Raw genomic sequence first — 25172 nt, 5'->3', positions numbered from 1 at the left:
ATTTATTAGGCTTAAATAGCTCTTTATAAAGTATACAATAATAAGCAGGAATCTCATCGGTTTATAACACAACAGCATGCTCTAGTACCACAAGGCACATACCAAGTAGCATGAGTTGTATCAATCACTGTAATCACAGAGATAGGCCTGCATAGATATGTGCCCATCACTTTTGGGGTGCGCTAAATGATCAGTACTTTTGAACACTCGCTATTTATATGCATGTTGCCATCAAGATGAATGGTGTACTTGAACAAGGATAAAACATGGAATTTCCGGTTTAACTATCCAAATCTTTTGTTTGGGATGCAACTTGGGACATCACCATGTTTCCCACACACGCGTGTGACATCAGTGCGTGGATGACATCATGTGATCTGCAATCAAAATTTAAAGCATGGGCAGGTAAGTCAGATGAAAAGGAGTAAGACACTAGGCCTTAACATTATGCACTACGAAATGGTTCTAGCACATCTCCCTTTATATTTTCCCTTTATTTTTCAAAGATGTCCCCACCATTAGCACTCTGCTGCACCTAGTAAAAAAAGAAGCTGGATCGTTTCTTTTTGTAAAGGTAAAGAGACAATTTTTTATTTTTTTTTTTTATTTAAAAAGCTGGATGTTATAATCGGTTGCACGAGTGTCATGGCCACAGGCCCCAGAACACGAATACCACACCATCTAGTGATGGGGGCAATGGGTCACTTGACTCACTTTGGGACCTATAAACACAGGGGCCCGGGCAGGCTCATATAGAGATGTGAGCAGGAACACTTTATTTCAGTGCATGAGTGCTTTTACTTTATTTCAGTGCAGGAGTGTTTTTATTTTACAAGAAAACATTTGAACCCCGCGTGCCCCCTAGTTAACAACTTACCAGCTACTGTACTGCTGCAGCTTCGTTCCTCATTCCCTCTGGCTGTCGCCTCGAGCTCCGCAGCTTCTGCCGGGCCGGCAACATCACCTGCAAGGGAAGAAAGCAAAAGAGCAAACCTCAAAAGTGGAACGGACAGCAATGCATGATACAAACTTTACAACACAACAAAATCAGACGAGGAAAGACAAAGGCAAACTGGAACACTTAACTGAAGTATAGTGGCTTAGTCTTAGCAGGACTGGACTACCACGTGCAAGGGACCAGTGGAGGAACTCTGTCCAGATCATACAAGCGCCCCAGCCAGAAGCAGCAGGACAGAGTGCTTGCCAAAACTAATCAACAGGGGAGCTTTCAAGGGGCAGCGCATCCCACGGGCACCACGGTTTGGGAGAAGAGGTCTGGAAGGGGATCAGGCGCACAAGATGGCATACTCGCGCCCCCTATTCTCCATGCAGGAGCAGTCCCGAGCAGCATCGCCTATTACCACCAGTCATCAGATAAGCGCAGAGGGCGAAGTCGGACCCGAGCAACCTCACCCCCGGGATGGCTGCAACCGTGCCACAAAGCCTCTGCAGAGACCAGGTGAACGTAACACTGAGTCTTTTTGTCAAATAAAAGAACGCATTGTCTCAAACTCCTGCATGGCATACTATGAGCCAGGTTTGTCAACGGAAAACTTGGTGGATGCAAGGCCAGATGGACTTGGTGCAACACTGACTCAAGGATGGCTCATCTTCTTCACGGTGCATTGGCGTATCCTACTAGTACTCTTAGTCTGACAGAACAGGCCTATTCCAAGGCAGAAAATGAAGCCCAGCAGTGGTGAGAGCATACAAACGCCATTAGATATTCCTTTATGGAACACATTTGACTATATTCCTCTACTATCAAGCACAGATAACCACTTATGGGTAAACATTACGCGATAATGCCTTCTCGGATTGCAGCTGGCCATTGGCCTTCAGGAGTATCAGTTTGACATCCTACATCAAACAGGAAAAGAAAATAATCCAGCAGACTATCTCTCTACGCACACCTTACCTACAGTAATGAATGTATTATATCACATGATTGATTAAAGGATTTCAAAAGCTGCACATCACACTTACCCTTTGGTTCTTCCCACGGATACCACTATTCAGGAGACATTGTAAGTGCTGTGGGAGTGCATTCAGACAGGTAGATGGCATGACCTCTCCACACCTGCAGCATGAGAGTCAAAAGTCAATCAAAGGGAATTCAAAACTTTTGCCCTTTTTAAAGATGAACTCTTCACTATGCCGTAGGGCTAAACAATATAAATAACAAAAATGAATATTCCAGTATTGCTCCAAATGACAATTGATTTGCCACAGGAAGGCCACTGGGCGATTGTCTAACAAATGCCTGCTATGCCAAAAAGATTTGTTTATAAGATGGAATCTCAGGTAGAGTTTGTGTTGAACAATTGTTGAAAAAGAATCTGTAAAAGTGTAGCTCCCTGCCCATTCCCCTAGCCACAGAAAATGTCAGTTACCTCAATCTGTATGGGAAGAAGTGGCTGTTAATTTGTCTGTACCTTTTCCAAATGGCCACTACGTATTAGTAGCCATGGATGAGGTGTCTTGTTAACCTGACCTGCAGATGGTTGTTTCAGCCATCCATGCTGTGATTTCTTGCCTTAGGCAAGAAGTTTGCAGTTTATGGCATTCCAAAGGTGGTAACGTCAAATAATGGTCCTCCATTCAGCGGTCCGTTTTACTCTTTGCAGAATACCTAGGATTCTGTCCTCAAATAATGCACCATCTTGGGCCACAAGCAAATGGGTACTGTTGAAGGATTAATTGAAAATCACATATGAACCCTGCAGATGTTACATTAAAAGAGGCTCATTGATGCAAGCCCTGTGCCAGTTTCTGACAGGTTACTGCAATATTCCACACAGTTCCTCTGGCTAAAGTTCTTCTGAATTAATGTTCAACAGAGGTGTTCAAACAAGAATACCTCCTCTGCTAGGAAGAAATCCTGAATAGAGTCCTTTCTTTGAGAAGGGCACAGAGGAAGTGAGGACAAGGGGAGAGGGGGACAGGCGAGGTAGAAGTCGGTCCTAAGAAACAATGGTTTTGCTGTTTTATTTACACGGCATGGTGTTTCCCAACAAACAAGGACTCGACACGGATATATCAAACATGTATTTTCTACAATTAAAGTTTCTTTTGAATACTGGCTACACCAGTATGAGTCTTTTAATTGATTATAGAGGCTTGATGTTCACATGTAAATAGGAAATGGGTCCAGGTGTGTTCAGGAGCATGCTACATTCTCTCCTCTGTGGATTGAGCCACTTTAAGGATATGCCTCGTGTCATTGCTGCTGCTGGCCAATTTACCATGAGTAAATGTTGCTGCAATTCAGAATGGAGGATGGGTGCAACCATTTCCTGCTCCCATTCACCCTAACGTATGAAGCAGTGATCAAGGGATGGAAAAGTGGACTCGGATACAGACCCTACCAATTGGAGTATTACCCCCCCCCTGCCGTGCTGAGCACAATTGCGACAGACATTCAAGTTGTTAACGGATCCAAGGCAGGGACAAAGGTTCTATATTAGGATGCCAAAAATTCTAGGCCCAGATATTCTGTTGTGAGCTCTTTATATATTCAGGGAGGGGGTTCTTATCCCCAAAACACAAGAATTCCAGATGTCGCATGCATTGCTATGGTCACTGAGCAAGGTAGGATAAGTAAGCCTACCACTCGCGATGGTTACAGAGGATGATGAGGAAGAGACAAAGGGTTGCTATGGCTCCAAAGAGAAATGCCCAGATTTACAGGCCCAAGTCTGAAAAAACATAGATTTTCTTCCATCAAAACCATACAGAATGCATTATTGGGCATGGAAAGCTACAGAATAATGTTGCCGAAGTTAATTTCCAACCCAGGTCCTGTGAAATGTTGCCAGACTCATTGGCGTACATTCTGTATGTGGAGTCTGTGATCCCCAGTTTTACATGAAGGCCTCCAATGTAGCTGAGGATATGGCTCCTCGTGAACCTGTATATAGAATTGTGGCTTCAGCACTTAAGAAAGCCTACACATTCATTCTCTGCCACCTATGAAGTCTGTTTATCCCTGTCCATAGCAGAAGATTTTCAGACTCCCTGTGAGAAACCTGTGGGTATCCTCTCTCCTAAACGCCCTGGATTCTCTTCTCCGATGGCCAGGGAAAGGACATCGCTCTTGGATCTTGACCCTTTGGGTGGAGAAGCGAGAGAGGATCACCTGGGTGGAGAGTCCTTTGGGATTGTGAACAGGGTGTAACCAGGCAATACATGGTATCCCCCTTTTCCCATTGATGATCGAGCAAACCTTTCCTCAACCGTTAGTCAGCTTCCCTTGTTTCCCCTCATGTAACACTTACAGTATTGAGATCAGGAAGTGGCAGCTGAGAGCAGTGAACACTATACCATTTTGGTACTGGGATGAAGATGATGCCTGTTGGGTTGGGAAGGTCAGGAAAGTCAGGCATGTCCCCTTAATCCTGGTCAGGAAAGTCAAATTGGAAAGGCACTCCTGCAACCTGTTAGAGGGTTCAAGGTGTATAAAATGGGAAGTAGAAGAAACCAATGCAGGGAGGCCTGTGTAAGCAGCAGGTAACCTTGTCTTAGGAGAGACCGCAGCTGGTCTGCCATGTGCAGCATGCCGAAATGGTGGGGACTGCAGAGAGAGGTAGTCTGTGGAAGCGTGGCATGGGAGTGGGGGCTTCATGGAGCAAACTGAACGTGAAGGGAGCAGTGTGCGAAGGCTATCATGTTCCATTATGTGTGAGGTGCTTGCTCTCCTGTGTTGAGAGGCCCACACAGGAGTGTCTGAGCGGCAGGTGTTGGGACCCTGACTTAAAGCAGAAAGCCCTGTGATCCGCGATGCTGTAAGAACTGTTAAAGCGACTGGTGAGCTTCTAGTGAAGGAGAAACCCGGTGCGCAAGTGTTTGAACAGTTCTGTTGTGAAGGAATACTTTGTATGGGAATGGTTGCGTGTCTCCGAAGAGCACATTTTCGAAGTCTCCGGTGTAGACCATTGGTGAACAACGGAGCAAATTAAGTAAGTTGTGGGTAAAACCCATATATATATATATATATATATATATATATATATATATATATATATATATATATATATATATATATATATATATATATATATATATATATATATATATATATTCGAACTAAAAAAAAACTTTGCAACCATCCAAAACTATTACCTGTTTATTGAATTAAGTGAAGTTCCAGGCAAAACCCACAGCGATTGATTGATATTTTATTTCTATCACGCTCGTACACAAGTGTTTCAGAGCGCGACAAGACAAGACAAGGCAAGGCAAGGGAGGGGAACAGGGGAGAACAAATCAGCGATCTTACTAGGCCCAGTGACATTGAGAACGCGCAAGTGCATGGGAGAGGGGGGAGAGGTGGAAAGTGCGAAGCAGAGGAGAAACGGATAAATAACAATAAATAAATAATAAAGGCAACAAACCGTGGTAATGCAGCCAGCAATTTGCAAGTGCTAGGTTTAAGGCAGCAGACAGGGTAGGTCTGATAAGTGCAAGAAGAAAAAGGGGGGTGGCTGAATGGGTACCAATACAGACCCCAGTGCAATGGGGGGCCCGGAGGCAGTGTGGGAGGGTGGCCGGATGAGCAGGTACCTGGGCCCAAAAGACAGAGGGTGGCAAGGTGCACAGTGCCAAGAGAGAACAGATCAGCAGGGGAGAGCGGGAGCGAAGGCAGAAGAAAAGAGGAAGGTCTTGAGGTGCTCCGTAATCGGAGATGGTTCTCCTCAAGTTTTAGAGTGGCAGGGAGGCTGTTCCAGAGGGAGGCCCCAGCCGAAGACAGATCTACCCCCAGCTCCTTTCTTAGAAAAACGACTGACCCTGAGTGAGTTGGAGGTAGAGCAGCGAAGAGCTCGAGAGGGGATTTGCGGAGGGATAGCTGAAGGTATTTTGGACACAGGCCCCAGAAAGCCTTGTGGACAATACAGAGGGTTTTGAATTTAAACCTTGCATCCACTGGGAGCCAGTGGAGAGATTTCAGAGCTGGAGAGATACGATCCCAGGGCTTGAGGCCAAGGACAAGTCTCAGTCCTGTTCTGGATTAGTTGCAGAGGGCGGTGAGTAGAGGCAGGTAGATTTAGATAGAGGCTGTTACAATAGTCCAAGCTAGAGAGAACCAGAGCTTGAGATACCATGAGCTTCTGGGGGAAGGAGAGGAAAGGCAGAGTACCTCTAAGGAGGTGCAGTCAGAAATTTAACTTTTTAGAGACCTCAGAGATGTGGGCGGAGAAGGAAAGGGTGGAGTCAAAGATGACTCCCGAGGTTCTTAGCCACGCAGGTGGGGGTAGGAGGAGGGCCACGGGAGGCCGGCCAGAGAGTGAGGGGAAAGGATGTTGAAGGTGTGCCGATGAGGAGGATCTCTGTCTTGCTGGCATTCAGAGAAAGATCATTGATGGCACACCAATCTTGAATGGCAGTTAGGCAATCGGAGATGAGAGAGGGAGAGGAGGTGGCAGAGGGCAGCCTGAAAATGAGTTGTGTTGTCAGCGTAGCACTGGAAATTTGAGCAGAAAATGGCAATGCAGTGGGCGAGAGTTGCCAGGTATTGGTTGAAAAGCCAGGGCGAGAGGTTAGACCCCTGGGGAACACCACAGGTAGAGAGGAAGATGGAAAAAAGGAAGGACCCAAGTTGGACCTGGGAGGGTCGATCTGAGAGGAAAGAGGTCAGCCAGGCCAGAGCCTGATCAGTGATACCCAGGTTTTCACGGAGACGGTTGAGCAGGATGGTATGGTTGACCGTGTCGAAGGCAGAAGAGAGATCGAGGAGGATAAGGACAGAGGGAATGTTAGATTCAAGGTTGGTGAGCAGATCTTCACGGATGTTTAGGAGAGCAGTTTCCGTGCTTCAGGCAGCTCTGAAGCCAGACTGGTGGTCATGGAGACAGCCAACAGAATTGGAATGAAGGTTAAGCTGAGAGATGGCCAACTTTTCCAGGAGTTTGCCAAGAAAGGGAGTAATGGAAATTGGGCGATAGGTAGCTGGACAAGAAGGATCAGCTGTGGGTTTCTTGAGAAGAGGATGTACAAAGGAGTGCTTCAGAGGGGAGGGGAAGCATCTAGAGGCAAAGGAGTGGTTGCAAAAATCAGCAAGGGCCGGAGAGAGGGTGTCCATGTGGTCCTTGATGGTTTTAGAGGAACAGGGATGAACCTGTTTTGAAGAGGCTTTCATAGATCGGACTTGTCTAGCAACCTCGTCAGGGGTGAAAAGAGGAAAGGACGAGAAGGATGGTGGGAGGGTGGCTAAAGGAGGGTCAGCAAGCACAGATGGAGAGGGAAGAGGAGGAGTGTGGGTGGAGAGGGTGGACAGGATGCCCTGGGTTTTTGAAATGAAGTGAGAGGCAAGGGCATTGCAAAGAGCCTGGAAGGCAACAGGAGGAGTAGAGACTGCAGCAGGGTTGGCCAGCTACTTGCAGATTTTAAAGAGTTTGGCCGAGTTGTTAGATGCTGCAGAGATACAAGCTTGAATATGGACTCTCTTCTTGGTGAGGACAGAGAGTCGGTATTGCCTTTTGTAGCAGGCGACAGGCCAGTTTGTCAGAGGATGAACAGGAAGTCCTCCATTTCCTCTCAGCTGCCCTACACTTATGTTTAAGTGTAGCTAGGTCAGTCATACCAGGAATTGCACTTGGCTTTGGACTTCAAACGGATCCTCATGACGGGGGCAAGAGCATCAAGCGTATCAGAAATTGAAGAGTAGAGCAGAGACAGGGCTGTATCAGGATGAGAAACAGCCAAAGGTGGAGGGGGGGAGAAAGTGGTGGCAAAAGCCTCAACTGACGCACGCTTCATGGGCTGGATGTCCGAGAAGGTAGGTGGCAGTGTTTGGGTAGGCTTGGCTTGAGGGGGAAGAGAGGATGAGATGAGATGAGAGGAGGGAGTGATCGCTCCAGGAGAGAGGAGTGGTCAGAGGGATGGAGAGGGGGCGGTTGGAGGAGATCAAGACATTGAGTGTGCCCTGCAGAGTGAGTCGGGCCAGAGGGGAGGATGGATAGGGAGAGGGAGTCGCAGAGGTCACGGAAGAGTACAGAGGAGGAGCAAGGAGTCTAAATGTATATGGATGAGGAGGATGAGGAGGATGAAGATTTGAGTGGTAGAGGCCAGGAGGGAGGAGGAGAGGTCTGCCCACTCGGAGAGAAATGAGGTGATTTGACTAGGAGGCCGGTAGATGGTAACCACAGTAAGAGAATGGGTAGGCGAGAGAAAGCCTACAGACCAGGTATTCAAAAGAGAAGTAGGTCTGAGTGGGAATGATAGAAGTAGGAATCCACTCAGGAAAGATCAGGGCTAACCCCCCCACCGGACTGGGAGGATCTGGGTACTGAGAGGATCTTGTAGCCATCAGGGAGGAGCGTGTCAAAGCTTGTAACAGAGCTGGCCATCAACCATGTCTCAGTATTGAATACTGACTGCAATAAAAGCTTTGTAAATGAACAGAACCATTACCTGGTGAACCCAGACGAGAACAGGACTTTAAATTCAAGTAAAACCACTGCATGCTGAGTTCTGAAGTGAATATAACTTTAAAGAATAAGCGAAAACAAACACTAAAGCTTGATTTTACAGTGGAGCTTTAAAATTAAACCAAATGTAGGAATATTAGATACCAAATTGTGTGCAAGTTGTAAACTACAGAAATAAACATTTCGAAACAGAATTAACTAAGCTTTGGAAAGAGCAGAGTCATTTTTCTGGAAACGAAATTAAGTCTTGGGGAAGGGAACATTTGAGACATTTGGTGACTTGATGACAAGGCCTCAAGGTTCTTTTTGTGTTTGAACTGTGCTACTTGGGAAAGGGAACCCAGTGTATTGGTTAAACTATATCGCCTTGCATCCAAGGAAGGTAACTGTGAGTCTTTGTGTGGAATTGTTGGATACTCGGGAAGGGAGCTGAAAGGAAGCTCACAACTTTGCTGAACACTATTTCCCGTAGTTGCCGAAAGCTCAGACGTTTATGTTGAATACTGTTTCTTTTGGTTGCTTACCTCCCTACACATTGTATAGATTTAGTTATGAGGGCAAGTATTGGTTTTGACACTGCCAGATTCTTAAATTGAACTCTGATGCTGAATTTCCTTAGTTTCATTTAGGTAGGGAAGTCCCACTTTAGCACAAGGCAAGTTAGGCCTTTTTCCATCCTGACACTTAAGTTAATACAGATTTGTTAGAACTTTAAATCTTTTGTCTGTGCCTTGCTTCATGATTCCTTCACAGCCCCTATGCACAAGAATAAAAGGATTGTGAAATGCTGCTACAAAAGGAAAACCGAATTCAGCCCCTGCATCCTTTACTGTGGGAGCTACAGTGATTGCATGATAAAACTTTTTTTATACAAGATTGGATAACAGACTAGAAGAATATCTTGCTACATAAGTATTTTTCTAGGAAGTTAACAATTTGCACCAAAATTGGGGACATGGTGAAGACGTTTTGAAGACCAGAAGTTATCTTATCCTCTTCAAGAGAAGCCAATCAATGGTGCAAGACCACCCATCGGACCTGAAGTAAATGTCATCGGGAGTCAAGGGAACAATTCCATACCTACAAACAAGCCATGTTCTTTGTGGTTCTGAAAGTGTCCAATGCCTGGCTCTTCTTCCTCAAATCGGCAGTCCTGGCAATCTCTAATTCATGAGATGCACTTCCAGTTGACGGTCGAATCTGCCATTACTTCACCAAAAATGGGATTGGGTGATTGAAGACAGATGGACTTGCACATCATAAGGTAGGGTTACAAAATGGAGATTGTCTCCCAGGTTCCAGATTTATGGGGCTGTAGTGACTCCAATATCTCACAAGCAGCATCTCGAGGAAGCTTTGGCTCTCTGTATGTAAGATCTCATACAAAATGATCCATTGGTTAGCTCCTGATGGCCAGTCAGGGTACAGCTTTTTTCCCTTATGGCCAGTCAGGGTGCAGCTTTTTATTGAGTAATTTTCTTGATCCCAACGGTATCTCGGATTCAGATTCACCCTGAACCCGGAGAAACGTAACAAATGGTTATCCTTGGTCCAGTTCAACATAGAAACTCTTCATCAGGTGGTACCTTTGGTACATTCTTGACATTGATGGACCTTTAAATGCTCATCCCACTGCAATTAAAAAGATGCTGCTCTGATTCAATGTATTAGGAAATAGTTTCAGTATGAACTATTACTGTTTGTCTGATTTCTTCAACTAGGATCTTCATAAAAGGGTCTTTCTACTTATACCATTATAGGTGTTTTTCTCAGAGTATACAGATCATCCTTATTTGGACAACTGGCTAATTCATGCCATTTTTGCAGAGGAGTCTATTTGGGTCACTTGGGGCATATGCTCCTTGGTACAGAGTCTAGATATTTATTGGACAAGTGGAAATTGTTGCTGATTGTCTTCACAATAACTCCAGTTCATAGAGTACTCATTTTGCACAGGCAATGATTTATTCTCATCACAGGTTGGGTTCCTACTGTTAAAATGTACTGCTGCTGCCTGCTGCTGGATTGCTTTTAAGCCAACCGAGCAGCTAGAGTCTTCCTGTTCTCTTGGGCAAGGGTCTATCTGGAGCATCTGGCGACCAACCCTTTTATGTCATGGGGCCCGAAAACCACAGACTGAGAGGCTGGTTATAATTTCCCCTCTAAATTAGGGAACAACTTCAGTCGGGGCTTCAGCCTGAGTTTCTGGAAGCTGAGTTCTGAAGGCTGCAGGTGTTCTCAGATGTTATGAGGAGTGGTCTCGATCAAAATGTGCAACACCGTGATCAGGCATATATAAATCGACAGTGGGAACAGAGAAAAATGGTTGCTTGGGCAGGCAAACATACAGCCTCTGAGTGCTGTCCACATCAAAGGAGTGAGAAACCAGGAGGCAGACCAAAGTGGAATCGCTGTCCTCCCTTCAGTTCTGCTCCTGGTATCTAGATCCCAGGCCAGTGGGCCTTCTTTATGCCTTTCCTCCATTACCCTAGGTGTTAACAAGAGGGAGGTTCTGCTTTGGAAAGGTGCACAAGGTTTGAATTTGACATATGCTATGGGATTGATGTTTGAAATTGTTCCATGCACTCCACGGTTCAGCTGGAGCTGTCGGTCTGGTCGTTGAGTGATTTTATAACAGCAAGGTCCTGTAAACCTGATACTAAGGAAAAAAGCACCACCATTGAGGAGTTCTTTTCAGAAGTGAGGAGTACCATCCATTGCTTTGTTCCGGTTCATTGAATTTTTTATTTTCTGCATGATGGGTTTCGCAATGGCTATTTACGGATACCCTTCAGCAGGTGCAGTGGGCTGTGATTGGAGCTTTCAGGTTGGCTTAAGTGGGTCGTTTGAGTTTTGAAAGCTTCTGTTGTCTGGCCGAGCTTACCATTTGGTTGGTAATTGGGAAGTCTTTTTACTGAGCGCTCTCATTTCTCTCCGCCCACCTCAGTTGAACGATGCTATACCAGAGGGTTTGGTGGTTCCTAAGATGAGGGTTTGGGCGTCCCTGTGTCTAGCTGATGCTCCTACCTCTTTACGTTTTTTGGCACATTACCAGATTCAAGTTACTCGCACCATGATTTCCCTGGAAAGCGCTGCGGCTTTCCAAAACCTGAGTGTGACTTAATTGGTTCTTCCTTGATTTATTTACGTGGAATACACGTAGGTGTTGCATTTATGTTTTACTATCCAGTCTTTTAAATGTACTCTGATAGAGCCTGAAATGATTGCTATGATGAGGTATGAGCTCTGTGGGTAATACCTACCTTACTTGGTAATCCTGTTTTTGCCGAATCCCACCCTTTCTTGTCATACTTGTTAAAGCAGCACAGGGGATATGACTAGATTACTTCTTGATCATCATTTTTCCTAATCCTACTCGTCTTGTCACGAGTTCTTAAAAAAGTGATATGTGAAGAGGAAGAATGATGTGGGGGGGAGCGAGGCACAGGAAATATATTGTGCAGTCATATATGAGAGAGAGAGAGGAGAACATCTAACTATATCTTTTGTATACCTTAGGGAATACTCTTAAACTGATAGCCGCAGATCTTTTTCATTACTATCTTATAATGCAAGATATGCCACTAAAATACCAACCATAGGAGTAGCTAATGTGTGCACTGCACTGAAAGCTTTAGACTCGCAGAAATACTGTGGATGGATGGATGGATGGATGGAATGGTTTGAATTAATAGCCAATAAGAATGCTATTCCATATCATCATTTTTCACCCCTGCTGTGTCCTTCCAGAAGAGAGCCAGCTACATACAAATATGTATTGGCCATACCACCAATGGTAGAAGTCCAGCCTGAACTCCTATACCGTGAAATGTCCTTTCTGCACGGGAGCACAAGCAACCCCAGACAGGATTTGATTTTTAAAATTGTTGTGTTCATCACGAGAAGTGAACGTTTTCATTAACTATACATGTAAGCGGCAATTGCCAATTGAAAAGATCACCTAGACCACGTGAAATCTACAGAATCGCATGCAGTATTGAAACCTACAGGAATTGCCCACCTTTGTTGTAAATAGGGCACACTTCGTAATACAGGTGTTTACCTTTGAGTATCCCTGCAATCATTTTAAAATGTTTGCTTGCCATGTTTCACCATATCTCTAATTTGAGTTGTTTCTTAACCAGGGGATCGGCCAAGACCTGGACCATCTCTGGCGAGGGATCGACCCCTTTGAACACTGGGAGTTGCCGTGCCCGCTACTGTGCAAGTTTACAGCCCAGTATTTATGACCTGGGGAACAGAAATGGATCAGGCATTAAAACAACTCCGCTACACACTGGCCCAGGCCTCCTGGGCCATGTGGAAAGAGCAATGGTGCTGAACGATTCCTCTACCCATCACCCCTGCCTCCTACAAAGTGGGCTCCTAGAATATCTATGGCAGGGGTCTGCAAGCTTTGGCTGTCAAGATGTTTTGGGCAAAAACTAAGATCAGACTTAGCCAGTAGAGCCAGGGCCATCCTAAGCACTTTTGGTGCCCGGGGACACCTTTTGGGCCCCCCTTCCACTGAACCAAAGTAATCCGAATGTCTGGTTGCACCCCCTCCCCACATCGCGATCACCACTCGCAGCTTGATATGCGGCCTGGCAGCAATCAATATAAGCATAGGGACTCCCTTTCAGTCCCATTACCCTGTTCATTCTTACTGCAGTAAGAATGATAAACTAGTAGTATTGCAAGGGCAACATTAGTAGTGCAAGTACTGGTGCTGTGATCAGTCAGCCTTTGAGGCCCCACTCCAAGGTGGGGGCTTGGGGCAAATGCCCCTTTGGTCCTCCCATAAAGGCGTCTCTGAGCAGAGCAAATGGTGAGGGATCATGTCCAAAGCATCTGGAGAACTGCGGGTTGAAGACCCCTCTCCTGTAGTATGGCAAGCATATGCTGGGCTGGCATGTACTGTGGATGAGCGAAGCTCATGGTACACTAATCATGCAATGATAATCTTCCAACCTCTGTGCTCAACAGAAATTTTGAAGGAAGCGGTAGACAATAAATCTTTCACCCCTTTAACTGCACTTTGAATGAGGTTGGGGACTAAAGAGCGTCCAAAGGTATTTGTCTAAGGCTTTGTTGCTAAATAAATCTTCTGGCATAGAAATATACAACGGGAAATCATTCGCCAAAAGGCACGTTTGTTGGACTCTCCAGATTCGATAAAGAAACGCATGCAAAACTCTACAAAGCAAGATTGTTTTTTTTGTTTGTTTGTTCTCCTTTTCTTGGCAACCAACAAGGAAACACCATGAGCTTTTTGTCCCTTCTCCCATTTTACCCCGTTTCTGTGAAGATCTCTCCATCCAACATCTTGCACCCACACCACTTAGCATCCTCTTGACCTTCACCCACCTGGCATCCTTGATCGTTTCTTCTCTGAACTTGGCCTGATACTCTAATTGATCTGGCCCATATCCCAATGCTCATAATGGGTGACCTCAACCTCTCTAACCTCCCTAAAGCAAACCAACTACAGCTTGACTTTACTCTTTGGCGATTATAGTGGAAAATAAAGACCACTTGATTCTGGTGGATTGATGAACACTTTATTAGTCAAAGCAGTAAGCAAACAGATCACCAATGGCAACAAAAGACTTTGGCGCAAGTAAACCCCCACGCCCACCCCTGGCTTCAGGTATTTTATAATCCCAGGCTTACATGGGTGTCAGTGGTGGTCTTAGTTTTTTGGGAAGGTTGTACCTTTGCGCTTTATTGCTGACTGAGACAAGGCCCTTCTTGAACATTGTTTTTATGCCATGCCAGCTGCAGTCAGCAGCACAGTGTAACACATTTCTTCAAGACAACTATACTCACGTCACCCTCGCATCTTGCATAGAGGCAGGCGCGATGCCTTGTAATATGACAACTGCCTGATAAGCCGCCTCAGCCGAAAAGACGAGAGCACAAAAAACAATTTAGTTAAGCCAAAATGGAAATCCGTTTGACGCGTGAATAGTGGAGACACGCATTCTTGAATAATCAATGAGTCACAAATTGAAAGGTGTGGCTTATAGCAGTGGTTCAACAGGATGTGAGGAAAACAGAATATATTGTTATACCATGGCTCAGTACATGGAGAATACATATGGGGTAATGCTTTATTAAATTCTTTTCCTCTACACCACTCTGATCAACCTGCAGAATCTTCCTACCCATATCTATGATGAGACATTCCTTGATCTCCTTCACACAATTTTTCTGCTCTCCAGTGACTCCTTTCCCTCTGACCAGTCACTTTTATTCACTTCACTATCTCCTCCTGTCCTCGCAACTCCGTTCTTAATCGCCGAATGGAAGGTCAAACCTGACTATTACCCCATAGTTAAGTCTTCCAAGCAAGCCCTCCCGCCTCTCCATTGAACTTGCCTTTGCAGTGCTCAGTAATGCATTTGCTACCTCACTGGATGTCACAATCCTGCTTGCTTCTTCACCCTCTCCTGAGCGCACCCAGAAATCTGAATCTCCTCAGCCATCTAAACGGGGACACCCATCATGTATCTCCACCTACGTCATTGGTATATAGACTGCCCCCATACTTCACACTGCCTGCAGATTTCTCTCCTTGTCCCCACTACCACTCTTGACTCTGCCAATTCCTCTTACTAAAACTATTCTCTTGCCGCTTATTTCCCTTTAAATATTCCTCTGCACTCCAGGCTATGCTTTCTCCCCCTAAAATCGCTCTCTATCCTCCTGTCGCAGCTGAAGGCTTTACCTCCTACCTCTCCCCCAGAAATCACTAAAATATGTGAATTTCCACTCTCTAATCTCCCCTCACTCCTTCCATCCACCTCCTGGCACCCCTACGTTCTTCCCTGCATCACTTCTCTCCCATCTATCCTCCTGAACTCTTACCATTTCTCTGCTCCGCTAACGCATCCTATGCTCTCATCAACCCACTTAACACCTCAATTAAAGATCTTGCCATGATCACCTCGTCTTACCGCTCCTTCCTCTTTGCACACATCGCCCATGCCTGCTACAAAATAGCCACAGTCGCCCCATAGTTAAGAAACCCACTGATGATACCTCTTTCTATTAACCCGTCTCTCTGCTGACCCGCCACTCAAAATACTTTTAGTCCTTAACTACATTGTCTGCTACCTTGAGGTTTACCCCTTAGCAATTTTCCTCGAGTCAGGTTTATAGAGCAAACACTCCACTGCGACTGCTCGCTCATATGTCCGACTTCTTAACTACTAATTATTGGTTCTCACCTCTCCACCTTCCTACTACTTCATCTGTCCATCGCCTTTCACACTGAGGCCCACCCCTCCCTCTTATAAATCCTCTTCTTTTGTATTGAAGGGCACCATGGTTAATTGGGATACTTCTACCAGTTCTCTGCCCTCTCTGCTTACTCCTCTCTGGGAAATCTCCTCTCATCCTTTTGGCTTTCCTTACCCCTTCTTTGCAGATGGTACCCAGATCGTTTTCTCCTCTCCCTCCTTAACCCATGTGATCTCTGCATCACCGATTGCCTGGCAACCATATATTACTCGATGACTCTGAAGCCTAATGTTAAATTCCTTCAAGATGTCCATACTCGTTCTTCCTGTGTCTAATGCACACCCCCTCCTCACTCTGTCTCCCAAAGCTTAGAAGCTTATGAGGTCATCTTTAACAGCAGAGCCAACCTAAATTTCCCAGGGGTGGGGGTTTGAGGTGGGGGATGGGTTGCCAGTAGCTGGAGTTTAGGGACGTTCTATTGAAAGTATAGGGACATTTAGCACAAATTACTTTTCCTGAGGGGAGGATGCCTGGACCCCGGAACTCCCATGTTCTTGGTGCCACTGATCTTTAACAGTGATCTAAGACTCTAGCAATGCATCTTGGGAACTACCACAGCTGCCATGATTAATCTCAAAATGAGCACAACATCCACCATTGTGCTTAGCAAACTGAACTGCTCAAGCCTACTTTTGGGTGTGCTCCTCCATTCCTTCTCTCCCCTGAACAAAGTTCTCAGCTTTGCAACACACACACACCCACTCACATACACACTCACACACACAGTCTAGTATCTACCTAAACCCTCCCGGCTTCTACCCATCAACTCCAACCTTAATGGCCCACTATGCAAAATGTCTCACCCTTTAAGCTTCTACTCCTTGCCTGCACATTTTACCTTTCTCTTGTTCCCATCTCTCTTCACTCCCTTCTAAATTCTATGACCCTCTGCTCCCCCAACCTGACTCCCACCCCACTCCTGCGCATTCTTTCTCCTGCTCTTCTCTCTTCTTGCAACCCTCCACTGGAATGCACTCCCCTCAGTCATTAAAGGAAACATATCTGTCAGCTAATGAGGGGTGGTTGCCACCCCCTCCAGCTCAGTAAGTGAACCCCAGTCCACCTCTTGGCAAAACGTCACACACATACGCACAAAATATAGATATGTATATTGTCAGCTTGTTCAGGCAGTTGACCTTGAACGTGAATATTATTGTATCTGTTACCCAAGAACTATCCCTGGTCTCTCATTTTGACACTTTCATCCATGGGCTTGCGCTATCCCGGGTATATGCCCCCTATTCTGAGCCCACCCTACCCAGGGATTGCCTAGGTTATCTGTATGGCCTCCGATGCACGTAGTTTCATTTACGAATGTCCTCCCTAATGGTCAATAAAAACGAAAAATAGACTGAATCTAACTTTACTTAAGTTTGTACAGTTTGTAACAAATACTTACTTTGCCATACAAAGCCATTGCAGTAAATGTTATTACAAGGCAGTGTTGTAGATACAAGCTGAAATGGCTTCTTACACCCTTTATTCCTCTACAACACCTACGTTTACTCTTTGTACTCCTCCCAAACCCTTATGCGACAGGCTAGGTCCCAGCTACAAAGTACGCTATCAGGTCCTTGGGTCCATTTATTGTTTTTTACCTAAAAGACCTCTTAGTATAGATCTGAAAGTACATATGGGTTTTGTTCAAAAAGATCTGATTTTGTCAATTCTGGGTGCTCAAGAGTAAACATTAGACATTAGTTTGATCCTCCAAGGTCTAGCTATGTACTGTAATCCCAGCGTCAGCCATCGGGCACAAGAAGGAACACCAGTCTATAGCTTCTTGTATGTTTTATGGCTTGGTCCAAATATCCTGAACAAAGACATAAGAAGAATCTTTTCAAAATGAAAGATTGGTTGGGCAATTCAGAGTCATCCCGAGGATGGGTACAGAATGCTGAACCTGTGTGGGTCCTGCTGGGTCTAAGCACCATCACATCCCTTTGAGGATCCGACCCTCTTAGACAATGCATGGAAAATTATTGCTGCAATACCAATAATGTGGTGGATGGTTTATTGCCCTCTTTGCTAATTGTGTGGCTGTGTTGTGATGTTGATGTCCTGTTATTAAATGGGTTCATCACAGCTTTTTGTTGATTCTGGTGGGGGGATACCTGCAAGGCGTGTTTGGGTGAGGGAAACCTGTGAACTCCTTTCTGTTAGACGGAGTGGTGCCCACATCAAGAAACAATTGGTGAATTTGCCGCTTACCTCTGACGCAGTCTAGCTCTTTTTGACATGGAACCTATCGCTAGAGAAGTGAGGAGCCTGGAAGTGCCGTGCCTGCTGGAGCATGCAGACTGGGATGTACTGCGAGGTGGAGAGTGACTCAGTAAGGTATTGACAGATCTGTTGTACATAATGGACTGCCCACATTTTTATTTTCAACACAGACACCACTACACAACATCCCTCCCCTTCTTCCATTGGGGTAACTAACACAACTAGCCATCACAAATGTGCTTAATATAAACATTGTCACTGACTTGTTATAATGCATCTCAGTCTAACTCTTATGCAAAGTACTCTCATGAAACTCCACCAAGAATGTAACCGCAATAGTTTTAGGGCCACAAAGTCCTAGGGTTTTGAAGTGCAGTGTCTCCTTTGCTGCAGAGGATACCTTCTCAACTTATACTGCGTGCCCTGCCAAGCCATGTGTGGCTGCTGAGCAGTGCTGTGAGTTCACCTGGCCACCTATGGAGTGTGCTGCTCATCTCCACCATCGCATTGGAGACCTGTGTAAACTTGGCTGTATCATGACCTCCACTCTTGCATAACCTTATTCATTGAAGTCTCTCTGTATTTCATGAAAGTCTGCTACATTCCTGCGTATGGTCTGCCCATCAAGCTGTGCAACGATTGCTGTCCTGTGTGTACGTACCACCACATATGGTCTCTGGTCATAGTCCATATTGTCTTGGCGGTCTTGACCGTGTTTTGCAAAAGGACTACATCAACTGCTTCAATGTTAGGTTTCTTGGCTCCTCATTGATGCTAATCTTGCTCATTCACTCTCCTTTGTTTGCCCTCTTATTGTCTTGTATTGATTTTCTTAATTCTTCGGGTCTGTAGTTTGGATATGACCAATATTCTTTATACAGGTGACCTTACAGCTGTGATGTGCCTTGTCATCAGGTACATTCTCGGTAACTCTTTGATCACTTGCACCATGGGCAATGTTGTGCATTGGTAATTGTTAGGTTTTTCTGAATACCATTGGTGAGGAGTACAGAGAGCCCAACTTTCCGAAGTGTTCAGGGCTTTCCTTCATTTTAATACACAATCTTCCCTGGTAAACGATGCTCGGCTGTATGGTTTCACTTTTGGGCAAGGGAGGAAGGGATTTAGGTTGTTTTACTGAATTAGCAACCATCGTGGCAGAATTGACTGTAGTCGACTTCACTGCAAATCTGTTTTTACTCCAGCGAAACTATTTGGGCATGGACTCCCCCTGTAAGAAAGGCGTGGCATCAACAGCAAGACACACAAGTGACCACAGTTCAAGGATGCTTATTGAACTTCAAGAAGGGTTTGATAAAAGCCTATCTAAGCCTAAATCTACAGATTGGAGCAGGATACGGCCATCAAATAATAACGCAGTACTAGTGATGTCTTTGTCAAAATAAAGGCCCTATACTAAAAGAACCAATTGTCAATCCTTACCTCTAAATACAAATAGTGTGGGGAACAATGTTATGAAAAGAAAGAAGTGTTCAAAATGATATGTCGGGTTGTTCAGCCCATTGGCCTCCCTTCCCCATGTTTTCAGCACAGGACAAGGGGGGGTTCACTCGTGCGTAGCACAGTGTCTGGCTTCTTTTGCACGAGGATACAGTTCAAATCGTTAGCATTGGGGCCTTTGGTGTACAAATCTCCTTGCTTTTAAAGGTTTCTTCACAAAGAGGGCCTGATGCAATCAACTAAATAACAAGATCATAAGTATTCACTTCGGGGGATATACCATTCACCCCGGGACCCCCTCAGCTGGGCTCGGATCCCTTTTCCACAATATTTGTCACCTTGGATCCCTCTCGGCCAGGCTCAGATCCCTTTGACAAAATATTTGCAGTATATTCTTTTCTCTGCCGACTCAGTTCACCCCGGAGCCCTCTCGGCCGGGCTCTGATCCCTTTTAATACAATTAGTCTTCCTCAGCCAGGCTCCAACCAATTTCAGTTTTGCCTCATAGATCGAAGACCTTTGAATGTGCACAGGGACCGTTGTAGGACCGCGTCAATTTCACAATTCCTCTTGTTTTAACATTTGTCACTTTTTTCCGTTGGATATCTAACAAAGACTTTCGAATGAGCACCATACATGGTGCCAGACCACGCTATCTATGGTATCGTATCTTGGCTTCAAAGTTCCTTCACTCATCTGCTGTTTTTGATTATATTCGTGACACTCGCCACATACGCTTCATGCACTGTTCTCTTCAATATTCTTTATATAATGTTGCTGCTTGCAACCTTGGTTTCACACGGACTGGTTTGGTATCTGTCTCCCCAACTCACCAGCTGTGCTGACTTCACTGGTGCTGCTTTGTTGTAGGAGCCAAGGACAATCGATTTGCCCCGCCTTGAGATCCTCCGGTACCTCCGACACACAATGCAGGATTCTTCAGCTTTGATTCCAGGTCTTATGTTATGTTGCCTCAACACCAGCAGATATCGCTGTCCGGCCGACAGGAGCAGGAAGAGCGCTATGAGGCAGAATGAGCCACAAGAAATCCGGTGCAAAGAGAACAAGCAAAAAAACAAAAAGCAAAAAAAAGCTTGGCTCCAGCACAACAGTGCCCCCTTTCAGGATGATGTCCTTGAGTCTGCGTCCCAGCAAGCCATGAAGGTGGGTGAATTGTCTGTGCCCACCGATACACTTGATGTAATTACCTTTGGCAGCCTCCCTCCCTCCTAATTCATGAAAGACCAAACTTTGTTTCAAGGAGGACACCCGGCCATAAGAACGCTTTCAGGTAGAGGCCCCAAAGCCCCCTGTGGCTCTCTCTGCTTCCTCTAATTTCAGGATCTGTGCTCGCTGCAGAACTACCCTTCACCCTCCTCTCACAAGGTGTGCAGTATTAAATGTTTTTGCGGCCATCCAATGCTGAATGGCCAGCCAAACTCCATTTGTTTAAACGGGGATGTGAATTGGGGTGTTTGGCTGACCCCTATCCAGCCTAAGTCAGTTTCATTTACCCGCTCTGCCTTTATGGGCTCTGTCCAGAGGCCACAAAAAGACCACAAATTACAATGATGTTAAAGGTATTTATTGCGCACCGTCACCAACGGAGTTGGTCCCCAGGCGGATCTAAAACGAGAAGGAAGGTGGGCGGGTTAGGTTAGTCAGGTGAAGAGGGAGTAGGGGAGTGAGAGGTGGTGTGCTGTTGGCAGCTTCATTCGGTTTCCACCATGCGCTGAGCTTTGGTGTGAGTATTGGACCGCAGCGTGTGCGCTCTTGGTCCGGTTGACGTGTTTGTTGTTATTGCAGTGTGGTGAAGTGTGTGCGGTTTGCTGGGCATGAAATGGTTATGTGAATTTTCTGGTGAACAGTGTATACAGAGATATGAAGTTGGGTTAGTGGGTTGTCTGTCCTGGTTCTAGCAGAACTTGTTCTATTTAACTAGTATTCCTATGGGAAAGCTTCCTTTTTTAACCAACTGTTGAAGGTGATGGTGCAACGCATTCCCGGCTTTGTTGTATTTGGACTTGGCATAATGGGATTGGGTATGTCTAGTCCCCCCACTTTGGTGTGGTGCTGTGGATTGGCTGCCCCCTGTTCCCTTTCTATTGACTGAGGTCTGTTGGAGCTTGGGTGTAATTTGGGGGTCAGGGTGCTATTGATTACATGTCCTTCCATATTGATTTGCCTGTCTATTCAGTCTTTAGTGTCAACCTATCATAGCTATCTCCCAGTTTCTAGTTTGGTGTGTCCTAGAGTCTCTTCCTTAGGTTCTGTTTGTGGTTGATTGCTTGGTAGGACTCGGGATCGGTATCTTCGCTCATCATTGTTTCAGCTTTGTGTGTGCCCCTCTGGGCATTCTTCTAGTTCTGCAGTGAAGAGCAAGGATTTGAGCAGTTTCCTGAATAGTAGGTGGTTTCTTGTGTTACGTATGTTGGCTAGTCGTTCCAGGTTTTTGGTGCGAGGTGAGGGAAAGTAGATCCTCCGAGTTTCTTTTGTTGTAGGGTTTCGGTTCCAGGCGGATGTCGTTGCTTGATCTGAGCTTTCTTGTTGTGATGTAGGTGTAATTTGTCTCTCAGGAACTCTGCGCCTTGGTTGTGGATTGCTCTGTGCGTGTTGCACGTTCATTTGAAATTGATTTGTTGTTTTATTGGTAGCCAATGTAGTGTTTTTAGCACAGGTGTAATGTGTCTTCTGGGTAGTTTGAGAAGCAATCTGGCTGCCGCATTTTGTATGCATTGTAGTTTTTTTAGAAGTTGATCAGGCATACCCAAATCTATGCTATTGGCGTAATCTACTCTGGACATGACGACAGCCATGATGGGAAGTGTTTTGTTGCCAAATGACGGGGAACGGTAGGATCCTTTTTGCCGCTCGCAGGAGAAAGAAGCATTTCTTGAGTAGAGCGTTTACTTGTGGCTCTAGAGTAATTTTGTCCATCAGGACCCCCAGGTTTTTCACAGTCGGGGATGGGGATGGGGATGGGGATGGGGCTGGGGTTGTACAGAGTTCCCTTGGCCAAGGGATGTAGTGGTTGTCTCCTCCAGTTTTCTTTTGTTATTTATTTATTTATTTTTGTGATGATCATTTCTGTTTTGCCTGGGTTGATTTTGAGGTAGTTCGAGTTCATCTAGTTGAATACATCACAGAGGCAGTTCGCTAGTGTTGCTTTCTTCTTGAATGTCTTGTATTTTGAAGACTATTTGTGTGTCGTCAGCGTAGTTGCAGCAAGTGAGGCTGTGTCTTTTGATGATTTTGATTAGTTGAGATGGGTAGATGTTGAATAATAACGGGGCGAAGGATGATCCTTGTGGTACTCCGCATGTGGATTCTCTTGGGTTGGATTTAAAAGGTTTCATCCATATGGTTTCTGTTCTGTTCGGAATTATTTGATCCATAGTAGGGCAGTGTCTGTTATTCCCAATTCTTCTAATGTCTTGATGAGGATATCATCGTCAACTGTGTCAAATGCCACAGAGAGGTCTAGAAGTATCAAGGCAGTACTGCTGTCCGAGTCTGCATTTGCTTTTAGGTCATCCCATATTGAGAGGAGAGCTGATTCCGTTCCTCTCATAGGTCTGAAACCAACTTGTGCCTGGTCTAGTAGGCAATGCTCTTCTATGAATTGTTGTGGTGTTTTGTATATGTAAGTTTAGAGCAGTTTGGTTGTGTATGGGATGTTGGAGATGGGTCTATAGTTGAAGAGGTCCTCTACATTTCCTGCTGTATCTTTGAGTAGTGATCTGATGTATGCGGATTTGAAGGATTGTGGCACTTTCCCTGTTCAGATTGAAAGGTTGAGGACATTCCTGTGGTATTCCATAGGAGTTCCTTGTTTGATGATTGATTTGTGTATGTCTGGGGGGCAGGGATATTCAGGAGAACTTGTTTTGTTGCTTTGGTTTGCCAGTTTGACGAAAGTCTCCTCTGATATTTCGGGGAAGCTTCATAGTTTGTTCGAGTGTTCCTTGTCGGGATAGGTGGGTTCCGTAGTCTGATTGCATGGTCTTTTTTGTATGGTTTGTTGGATGGTGATTTTGTTTTTGAAGTGTTCTGCTAGGTCATTGAATAGTTTCATCAATGGTATTGGTGTGTTACATCCGGGTGGATTTTTTTTAATTTCATTTATGATTTTGAAGAGTTCTTTCTGGGTGTTTAGTGCTTTGAAGATTCGGTTGTCGTAGAAGTTCTTTGCGTTATGTATTTCCTTTTTGTATGAGCGGATGTGTTGTTGAAATTTCAGTTTATTTCCAGTTCTAGTTTTTCGTTTTTTTTTTCTTTTCATGGCACTGAGTAGTGGGGGGAACCATTTTGCCATTGCTATTTTACGTGAAGGAGTAATAGGTGTTTTTTGTTTTTTTTTTTTTTTTTTGCGATTCCATTGATCGTTGTTAAGATCCAGTTGTGGAGTAGTTCTTCCGTAATTGTTGCTTGTGGTTTGCTGAGTTCTAGAAGTTCAGTTAGGTTGGAGTTTTTGATGGTTCTACAATTTCTTTTCATGGTGATCAGTGGTTTGTCTTTGCTTCTTTATTGGAGTGGTCAGTGTGATTATGAAGGGAATGATGAAGTGGTGGTTCCAGAGTATTTGAATTGGGGGTGCTCTAGTAATGAATTATTTTTTTTATTTTTTTTTTTATTGGCGAAGATTGCGTCTAGTGTATGCCCTGCCAAGTGGGTTGCTCCTTTGATTAGTTGTTGTAGATTCATTGCTGTTTGTTGCCTGGTTAGAGATTTTTGTGTGGTTGTGGTTTCTTCATCAAACCAGATGTTTAAATCTTCGTGGACGATCAGATGATTGTGCTTGATGGCTAGGATGGTGATTGCTTCCGTAAAGGTGTCTACGAAGGTTGCATCGTAGGTTGGTGGTCTGTATATCAGTATGATTTTAAGGTTTGTTTTGGGGTTTACTGATAGGTGTAGGATTAAGGATTTGCATTTATCAATGTTTAATGGGTCTTCCAATTTGATAGTCGGGTGTTCCTTGTGGATGATTGCCAGTCCCCCACTTCTTTTGCTTTTTCTGATGGCTTGAAGTTTTCAGGCAGGCATTTGTTGAGGGTGATTTTGTAGGTCATCTAGCCATGTTTCAGTTACAAATAGGAGGTTGCATAGTTCAGTGGCATGTTTGGACATTGTCCTTGTGTTGATTAGATTGCAGTGGATCTTTTTGGAGTGGTTTTGTTTATTGTTCCTTTTTTTGGATTGTAGTTGTTAAGTTGGGGTGCTTCTGTATTGACGTTGATTGGATGAAGATCAGCGAAGGCTGCTTCTTCATTTAAGCAGTCTGCTGGATTGATAGCTTGGCTATTCAATCACGGTGCTTCTCTGGTGATGCCGATCGGTTGAAGATCAGTGAAAGCTTCTTCATTGAATCGGTCTGTTAGGTTAATTGTTGGGTTGTTGATTACTAGAGCTTTGTCCTCCTGTGTGGTATGTTGTGGTTATCGATAGTGCCCTTCTGTTCTTGTGATGTATTGGGTGAGGGGGTTGGAATCTTCCCACTCTCTTCTTGGGTACTCCTGTCTTTTTTTTAAAATATTTTAGGCTATTTGGGGAGATTCTTTGCTTGTCTCAAGATGTCAGTGTCGAGGTATCGAGGCTCTGATTGTTGCGAGAAAAGCTGTAAGATGTCAGTATTTTTCTCTTACAAGGTTTTATTCTGATGATAGCAATGTGTGGTGGGGTTTTTTTTGTATTTGAGGCCGCTTCTACTGGGGGCAATTGGATTTGTGTATCCATGTCCATTGTTGCATGATCCTG

At 44.9% G+C, this 25172-nt stretch overlaps 1 protein-coding gene across 1 annotated transcript in view; it reads left to right on the top strand.

The window, feature by feature from the left end:
• DHRS12 (dehydrogenase/reductase 12) overlaps window positions 1-25172 on the top strand; it is a 294416-nt gene that overhangs the window by 23771 nt on the left and 245473 nt on the right. The gene's annotated exons all lie outside the window — the stretch shown is intronic.

This window comes from Ambystoma mexicanum, chromosome 7q, assembly GCF_040938575.1.
Source record: "Ambystoma mexicanum isolate Mex_15411 chromosome 7q, UKY_AmexF1_1, whole genome shotgun sequence".
Lineage (NCBI taxonomy): Eukaryota > Metazoa > Chordata > Amphibia > Caudata > Ambystomatidae > Ambystoma > Ambystoma mexicanum.
Note: the sequence above shows the minus strand (reverse complement) of the source record. Positions and strands in the feature narration are given on the sequence as shown.